Source organism: Heterocephalus glaber, unplaced genomic scaffold (genome assembly GCF_053883595.1).
Source record: "Heterocephalus glaber isolate CG9 unplaced genomic scaffold, H.glaber_assembly_v1.0 deba00000546, whole genome shotgun sequence".
NCBI classification, from domain to species: Eukaryota; Metazoa; Chordata; class Mammalia; order Rodentia; family Bathyergidae; genus Heterocephalus; species Heterocephalus glaber.
The window spans coordinates 31,687,911-31,697,331 of record NW_028258147.1 but is presented as its reverse complement, the minus strand read 5'-3'; the positions used below and the strand labels follow the sequence as shown (position 1 = coordinate 31,697,331).

At 36.8% G+C, this 9,421-nt stretch overlaps 1 long non-coding RNA gene across 1 annotated transcript in view; it reads right to left on the bottom strand.

Moving 5' to 3' along the window:
* Positions 1 to 433: 433 nt before the first annotated feature.
* The window catches only part of LOC147829666 (uncharacterized), a 63,930-nt gene continuing 54,942 nt past the window's right edge, over positions 434 to 9,421 (bottom strand). Inside the window, exon 3 of the long non-coding RNA XR_015448756.1 lies at positions 434 to 4,058. This is a non-coding gene — a long non-coding RNA (uncharacterized LOC147829666). The remainder of the gene's footprint in view (positions 4,059 to 9,421) is intronic.

The window sequence follows — 9,421 nt, the reverse complement described above, 5'->3', positions numbered from 1 at the left end:
TAATATGTACCCCAGGACTGATTCAACTTGGAAATATCCCAGTTAGGTAAATCCACAACTTTAGAGGTGGCTACTCTGACATTTCAAATAGCATTACTCAAATCTTCATCAGTGAGTGTGCTAATTAACATAAAATGTTAAATTTTTTCATTGTCGAAATAATGGTCCTGAAGATGTATGGCTAGCTAATAAATATTTAACGTTAGCAAGATTTGGGCTAAGTCTTTCTCTACTGGTAGCATTACCACTCAGCAACAAGACTGACAAGAAAAGACACATGGCCCTATTTATCTTCCAACTCCAGAGGCTACATATACTTACCAATATTTCTTGAAACACTAAATTGGCTAAGATCAGTTCACAGAATAACTCCAACAAACTTTTGCAAAAAAACTGAGAAATGGTACATGATAGCCAAGAAAATAGCATACAAACAGAAGCTGTGCTTAACTGATTTTTTTAAAATGAAATGAAATAATGCTCAAAACAACTGTTTTTCTCTTGTGAGCAATGGAGTATTAATTAAAATGAATCCAGATATAATTGAAAGTGATTGGGAAGGCCTGCAAAGCTCCCAAGAAATCATCCATTTTTCTATAAGAATAGCCAAGAGTTACTAGGTCTGTGCATTTATGACCCTTCCCTCCTGGTCATAATTGAAAATCAAGAGGAAGAGCTTTAGCCGATCAAGGCCACTCAATTCCTCTCATCTGAGAATTTAAACTTGGAGTAGAGAACGGCACAGAATGATGGAGCCCCAAATGTTAAGGCATGCTAAGGAGAGCACAACAGAAATAGCCACAAACTTCAGCTGACAAGGTTCCAGAACCCCACTGGGTGGGTTCTTGGTAATTCTTTGAATTAAGAAATAACCCAGTATCCTCCCACTAACTTTCCATTTGGCTTAAGTTCAAAAAAGTTAATTTCTGTTAAATAAAATAAAAATAGTTCCAACTAATATACCCAGTAAACAGGATATGGCAAAAGATGTGGGCATACAGGACAGTTTTAGAATAAGTAGACACTTAGAGTAAGTAGAAATAAGAGCCAAATTTGTGAATGATACATTTAAAAAAGCAAGCAGAGAACATTATCAGGATCATTTTCCACGAATGTTCAGCTCTTCTTCATTTCTTCCAAGCAGAGGCACTGATGGTGTTTACCCCCGAGTCTCTGTTCAAGGATGTTTTCATAATGATAGCAAACACCTTGGAAGACAGAGTATTTCCCTCCAGAGCAGAGGCCAAGTTACTGTCCAGCATAATAAATATAATGTCTCCCCACAGGGCAGGTGTCACGCAGGTTCACTTGCAGGACATTGTAAAAGATTTGGTTTTGTTGTGCCTGGTGACACATACACTTGAGTTTCTCTGCAATACCCCGTGGGACATGGGGGCAAGGAACCTAAAGCAAACATAAATCTCATGTTTCTTGCCTTGCTCTAATAATAAAGTCTTTTATCTCTGTGACCCAAAAGTCACATGTCGTGTGCCAACATCTGTTAAACAGTGGCAGGCTAACATCTTTAAAGTAGAGAAAATTTCAGATTGCTTACAATTCTTGACAAACATTTCAAAAAAGGAATTCATATCAGAATGAAGCTGCATTTGTACTGTATCCCTGGCTTTCAAGTTGCCTAGCAACTAGCTGGTCACCATTGATTTGACAAGCTGCAGTAATGAATGACCATGCTATGCAGAAGTGTGATTGAACTATATTCTTCTAGAGACTGATTCATCTCTGTATCTCTACCCCCAACTCAATAGCTACTATAGATTTCTATTCACACTGATTTTACGTTGAGCTATTGCTAAATGAAAGAAGTAACTGTAAAAATTGTTCCACTGAGGTCTATGTGGAATTATAGTAACTAAGATAGTTTTAGTTCCATATCTTAAGTATTTTCCTTAGAATTATCCTGTTCCTTTGGGTTAATTTAACTATAAATAACAAAGATCCACTTATAGAAGCTCAAGTAATGAGACATACAAAGAAAAGTAAGACCAAGATAGAGCTTCAGCTTGCCGAAACCAAACCTGAAGGTGGCTGTGGTTTTAGTGTTCCAGCGGCAGTATCTGATGACAGTCCCCTCCAAGCTGCACTCCCAATCTGGCTCACTTACCTTCTGTGTTTGTTCTTTCAGACCTGCTATTAATTGGCAACCTTTTCCCCATTCAAACTCCAGTGTGAGAAATTCTGGTACAGTTCATAAATCCCCAGGCAGCCTATTAACTGATGAACTTTCAGGAGATATCCCATCCTGATAGTCATGTGGTATAAAATGTGGCCACCTATGCTTCAGAAGCCAAGGGTGGGGCAATTTTTAAGGGAGGCAAGTGTATGAAAAGCTGTCACATTCCTCTTACAAGCTACAGCAAAAAGCCCACCATCTTCTGCACAAAGCAGAAACTTAATTCAAATACTTTCGTGTTAATGTTTGCTGCCTGTCTTCCTTTCTAACACTTTTCCTATCTCTTCTTGCTCCTAAAAAAAGTAGGTATCTTATTTCGCATGGTTTGAGCATTATCTTTAAATAATGACTTAAAATACAAAGAGTTCTTAGACAACAATTTGGAAAATGCTTGCACAGCGGAGAAAAGGAGGTGTTGGGGGAGACAAAGAACATGAATAACAAAAGATAAAGGGGCTATTAAAATGCAAAAAAATAATGCTCAACTCCATTAGTAAATGAAAGACAGAGTAGAAGCTCAGTTTTTTTAATGGCTGTGCTTCTTTTGGGGTTTTTTTTTTTTGACTGTTTTATTTTATTTTCTTTGTTTTTTTTAAAGCAAAACATTTATTGGTACATTTTAGATATATATATATATAATGATAACATTCATCATAGGGAATTTGTATCTGTACATAATATATCTTGCATCTTTTTTTCCCATTGAAAATAATTATGCTAATAAGGGTTCAGCCAAAATTTCACTTTCACATATAGTTATCATGAGTATAAATTGATACACAATTTCTAGCGTGGAATTTGTCAGTATATGCCCAGATACAAAAGTAGAAATAGTAAATAAACATATAAAAAAGAAGGTTCAACATCACTAGTCATTCGAAAGATGCAAATGAAAACAACACTGAGATTCCACCTCACTCCAGAAAGAATGGCTGCTATCAAGAAATCAACCAATAACAAATGCTGGCTAGGCTGTGGGGAAAGAGGAACCCTGCTCCACTGCTGATAGGAGTGTAGACTGGTGCAACCACTGTGTACATCAGTATGGAGATACCTCAAAGAACTAGGACTGGAAGTCCCATTTGACCCAGCTATTCCCCTGCTGGGTACCTTCCCCAAAGAATTAAAAGAATCATGTTGAAACATCCCTGCAGCCCTGGGATGAATCCCACTTGGTCAGGGTGTATGATCTTCTTGATGATCTTCTGCATTCTATTTGTCATTGTCTTATTAAGGATTTTTGCAACTGTGTTCATTAGTGAGACTGGCCTATAGTTCTCTTTTTCGCTTGGGTCTTTCTCTGCTTTAGGGATCAAGGTGATGCTTGTTTCCAGGAATTAATTCAGGAGGATTGCTTCCCTTTCAATTTCATTGAAGAGTTTAAACAGTAGTGACAATAGTTCTTCTCTAAATGTCTTGTAGAATTCAGTGGTGAAGCCATCAGGACCCAGGCTTTTCTTAGTTGGTAAGTTTTTAATTAGATTTTTAATGTCATTGATTAATATTAGATTGTTTAGAATTTTTAGTTCTTCTTCATTCAACTTTGGTAATTCATATGTATCTAGGAATCTGTCCATTTCTTCTGTGATTTCCATCCATAGGTTCTTGAAGTAAGTATTGATGATCCTCTGGATTTCTGCTAGGTCCATTGTAATATCATCCTTTCATTCCTAATTGCATGGTTTGGGCCTTTTCTTACCTTTTTTCTTATAAGGTTGGCTAAGGGTTTGTCAATTTTGTTTATTCTTTTGAAGAACCAACGCTTGGCTTCATTGATTTTTTTTATCATTCTCTTAGTCTTCGTTGCATTGATTTTTGTTCTGATCTTTATAATTTCCTTCTCCCTTGTATGAGCTTTGGGTTTGTCCTGCAAAAACCATATGATCATCTCAATAGATGCAGAAAAAGCATTTGACAAAATCCAACATGCATTTATGATAAAAACCCCACAAAAAATTGGAATAGATGGTCTCTACCTCAATCTGATAAAAGCCATCTATGAAAAACCAACAGCCAATGTCATGTTAAATGGCCAAAAACTTAAATCCTTCACACTAAAATCACGAACAAGACAAGGATGTCCACTATCACCACTCTTGTTCAATATAGTCTTGGAAACATTAGCCACAGCAATTAGACAAGAGAAAGAAATAAAAGGAATAAAGATAGGAAATGAAGAAGTCAAATTGTCATTATTTGCAGATGATATGATACTCTATATAGAAGACCCCAAGAACTCCACCAAAAGTCTTCTAGACTTAATAACCAAATTCAGTAGAGTAGCTGGACACAAGGTCAACATACAAAAATCAATGACTTTTCTGTACATGAACTATAGACTCACTGAGGGGGAAATAGGGTAAACAATTCCTTTCACAATAGCATCCAAAAAACAGAAGTAACTAAGAATCAACCTAACAAAAGAAATCAGAGACCTCTTCTCTGAAAAATATAGCACTCTGAAAAGAGAGATTGAAGATGCTCTCAGAAAATGGAGGGCTGGGGATTTAGCTCAGTGTTTCCACCGCCTGCCTTGCAAGTGCAAGGTGCCAGGTTTGATCCCCAGCACCAAAAAAAGGAAAAGAAAATGGTAAGACAAACCCTTCTCCTGGGTAGGAAGGATCAACATAGTGAAAATGGCCATACTTCCAAAATTGCTATATAGATTCAATGCAATCCCAATTGAAATTCCTGGAACATGCTTCACAGACCTTGAGAAAACAATCCAAAAATTCATTTGGATGAAGAAGAGACCCAGAAGAGTAAAAGCAATTCTAGGTAACAGAAACATGGCAGGGGGTATCACAACCCCTAACTTGAATCTATACTACAAAGCTACTGTGATAAAAACAGCATGGTACTGGCAAAGACACAGACCTGAGGACCAGTGGAACAGATTAGAAGATGCAGAAACAACTCCAGAGACACTAAGCCACCACATCTTTGACAAAGGAGCCAAACACCCTCACTGGAGGAAAGATAGCCTCTTTAATAAATGGTGCTGGAAAAATTGGGCTTCAACTTGCCAAAGATTAAGACTAGACCTATATCTCTCACCACGCACTAAACTAAAATTGAAATGGATTAAAGATTTAAATATTAAAACAGAAATGGTGAACTGGCTGGAACAGAGGTTAGGTAGAACTTTTGAAGACATTGGTGCAGGAAAAGATTTTATGAACAAAATCTCAGTTGCCTGTGAACTAGCTCAAACAATTAACAAGTGGGATCTCCTCTTACTAAAAAGCTTCTGCACAGCAAGAGAAACCACCAACAGAGTGAAGAGACAACCCACAACGTGGGAAAAAATCTTCACCTGCTGTTCCTCAGACAAAGGTCTACTATCTCGAATCTATAAAGAACTTTAAAAAATCAGACCTCCCAAATTTAAAGACCCAATCAGAAAATGGGCATCTGAAATGAACGGACATTTCTCACACAAAGAAGTAGAAATAATAAATAAACAGATGAAAAAATGTTCAACATCACTGGTCATTCAAGAGGTGCAGATGAAAACAATTCTGAGATTCCACCTCACCCCAGAAAGAATGGCTGCTATCAAGAAATCAACCAATAACAAGTGCTGGCATGGCATGGCTGTGGGGAAAGAGGAACCCTGCTCCACTGTTGGTGGGAGTGTAGACTGGTGCCAGCACTGTGGAAATCAGTATGGAGATACCTCAAAAACTAGGATTGGAAGCCCGATTTGACCCAGCTATTCCCCCTACTGGGTATCTTCCCCAAAGAATTAAAAGAATCATACCACAGCGATATATGTGCACCCATGTTCATAGCAGCACAGTTTGTAATTGCTAAAATTTGGAAACAGCCCAAATGCCCGTCAACTGGAGACTGGATCAAGAAAATGTGGGTTTTTTTATAAAAGTACCACTCAGCCATAAAAAATAGAAAATTAGAGACATTTATAGCTAAATGGATGCACATTGAGGCGATACTCTTAAGTGAAATAAATAGGACACACATGTGTAAATAACAAATAGCTTCTCTAGTGTGAGAAACTAAAAGTGTAAATAAAGACTAATAGGTATAATAGATAATGTGAAATAGGAAGAGAAGGGGCAAAGGGGAAGGGGAAGGGGAGGGTAGGGGAAAGGAAAGAAGGGAATGGAATTAATATGAGAAAATGAAAAAATGGAAACAAAGTCTTTGTAAATAGGGAGGAATGGAGGGGTTGAAGGGAGGGCAGGGGAAGGGGGAAAAATAAGAACCAAGAGAGATTATGTAAAGGTGCAAATTTCCAATGATGAATGTCATTATATTGTACACCTAAAATGTACCAATAAAATAAAATTTAAAAAAAATCATACCACAGTGATCTATGTGCACCCATGTTCATAGCAGCACAGTTTGTAATAGCCAAAACTTGGAAGCAGGCCAATTGCCCATCAACTGCAGACTGGATAAAGAAAATGTGTTTTTTTTTATTAAATGGAGTACTACTCAGCAGTAAAAAATTAGAAATTAGAGACATTTATTGCTAAATGGATGCACATTTAGGCAATACTCTTAAGTGAAATAAATAGGACGTGTAAATATCGAAGTTTCTCTAGTGTGAGAAACTAAAAGTGTAAATAAGGTGTAAAAGGTATAATAGAATAATAGATAATGTGAAACAGAAAGAAAAGGGGCAAAGAGAAAGGGGTATGGGAAAGGAAAGAGGGAAATGGAATCAATATGAGAAAAATGTTAAAATGGAAACAAAGTCTTTGTAATTAGCGATGGAGGGGTTGAAGGAAGGGCAGGGGAATGGGGAAAAAATAAGAACCAAAAGAGATTATGTAAAGGTGCAAATTTCCAATAAAAAATGTTTATACTTTTGAACAGTTATTATTCCACACCTGCGAATGTATCCTAGGAGTGGAATCCTTGCTTTTTCTAAAGACTTGTGGACAAAGAGAGTCCATTGAAGAGCATCTCATAAAGCTGTGAGACTCCTAGTTTTCCATTCACCCTTCAAATCAAACAGCACATAACTATCCAATGCAGCTGTTCAGGAAAACCTAAACTTGGAGGGAGAGCTACAGATCTGAGGAACAAGCCCTGGAATCCGAGAAGTATTCTAACTTTGGAAAGCGCCATGGCTATTGGCAGGACAAAGCCGATAGAAGGAACTAGAACACAGCAGCTCTCCAATAGCCCTAGTAAATACACTCTGAATCAGCTCACACGACCCAGTGCAATCTAGCCCTCCAAACAGGTGTCCCAGCAAAGGGGCAGCAAAATCACACCAAAAGAGTGTATTAAAAATTCATGTGTTATTGCCTGCATGTCCACTGCAGCCAACCACGAACTGGTTACTGTGACGTTCATTGCCCCTCCTCCCTACGTCTTATCAGCATGAAAGTGGCAAAAGTGCCTCAAAGAGAGACATGTAAACAGCATCAAGAATCTGTACAGAAATAAAGAGCACCTTTCATATCATATCTCAGCACCACATCTGTCATGGCCTTATTTATAACAAAACATTGTAAATTAACCAAATGTTTATTAATAATAGATTAAAATAGATAGGGACCATCCATATGATGGCTTGCCATACAATTATTTTAAATGTTCTTAAAGTCTACTTAATGACATATAAAATATTAACAACTGCATATTCAAGTAAACAAGTAGCACACAGTGGAGTGTCCCCTCGTGTGGAAGTCAGCCTTTAAAACCAGCCCGTGATGGAAACTGATCACGGGTGGTCAGTGTTACCCTTGCAGATCTCCAGATTAAAGACCAGACACCATAGATTCAATACAATTTTTCTTCTGTTTTATAACAGATAGCTGTGTGTGAATGAGCATCCAGAAGCTGTTGGCTTGAGTTTAGACTACGTTGTAAGAAAATCAGAATCATAGTCACAGAAAGATATAGAAATTGGAACTGATTGAGGAAGGACCACATTCCTGTCCCCCGTCTCATGCTTATTCTCATGAGCAGCATGAAGGGTATTTTTAAAAATTTACTTAAATTGCCTCTCTCTCACATGCAGAGTAAAATTTACCTAACTTAAAGATGTGTAATGATTATCTGTATAAAGCATTATATACAATATGAACCCACTTTTGTTTAAATGCAGATATGCATAAAAATCCAGAAAGGATATATGCAAAAATATGTATAGCCTTCATCAATGACATGATTGTACCCATCATGGGTTTTTTTTCTTTTATCTCTTTGTATTTTTCAATAAAAATTTAGGTCAACATATATTGTTTTCATTATCAGAAAAAAAGCTATTTTTTAAATGACATGGAATATAGATAACTTTAAAATTAAGCCTTTTTATTACAAATGATTAAAAATATAGTTTTTGGTGTGCAATTTCTTTATCAAAAGTGGAAGCACTTGTTTAGATTACTACTAAACAACACCAAACCTGAGAGCACAACTATGATTTAGGGTGTTCCAATAGGGTTCTATTAGTCTACCTAGGAAAGCAGGGTTATGAAGACAATAAAAGAGCCTTCTTATGTTGCACTAAACATTAAAACATTCTTGTCAAGGGAAGGAAAGGTTCTGTCTACATTTGGACTATATAAATATGCAGGTATCTAGGTAGTCTAGAGGAAACTACCTGGAGAGGTACTTTCTGAGCTTCCATAAATTCCTACCCTGGAGGCGCTTCCCTGGAATATTACTAAAATATGTATTACAGCAATACTTTCTCTCCTTCATTCATAAAAGATGCATAGATGCATTCAGAGAATGAAGGAAATTTCTTACTGAAATACATACATCACTTTAGTAAGTCTGCTTTAATGATTGAAAAAAATAAATGTCTCTTATCAGAAGGATTTAAAAGACAGGTCAGTTAAAATAATTCTTTGATTATGTAAAATTACTGGTGGTTGAACCATTGTGTCAGATGTAAAATGAGATTAAATTATAAGAATAAGTTTTAAGTTCTCAGCATTAAACTGAATTAATAAATTGAGGAAAAACATGATTAAATGGCAATTGAAAGGTTCTGCCAAAACCACACTGTTTAGATCCATTAGCAACACAGCTACAAAGAAAGAATACCTTATCAGAAAGCTAATAGAGAGTGCTAGACCCACTCTTGGTGTAGAATTACATGGAAGGGATTAGGAAGTGAAGGGAAGGTAATTAAGTAGAAAGAACAGCCGGAAAGAACTGAAAAGCAAAAGATCAGATGGTCCTGAAGTTGAGCCCCTCACCATCTGTTGGCAATCAGCAAAATTTATTTGATCTTATTGC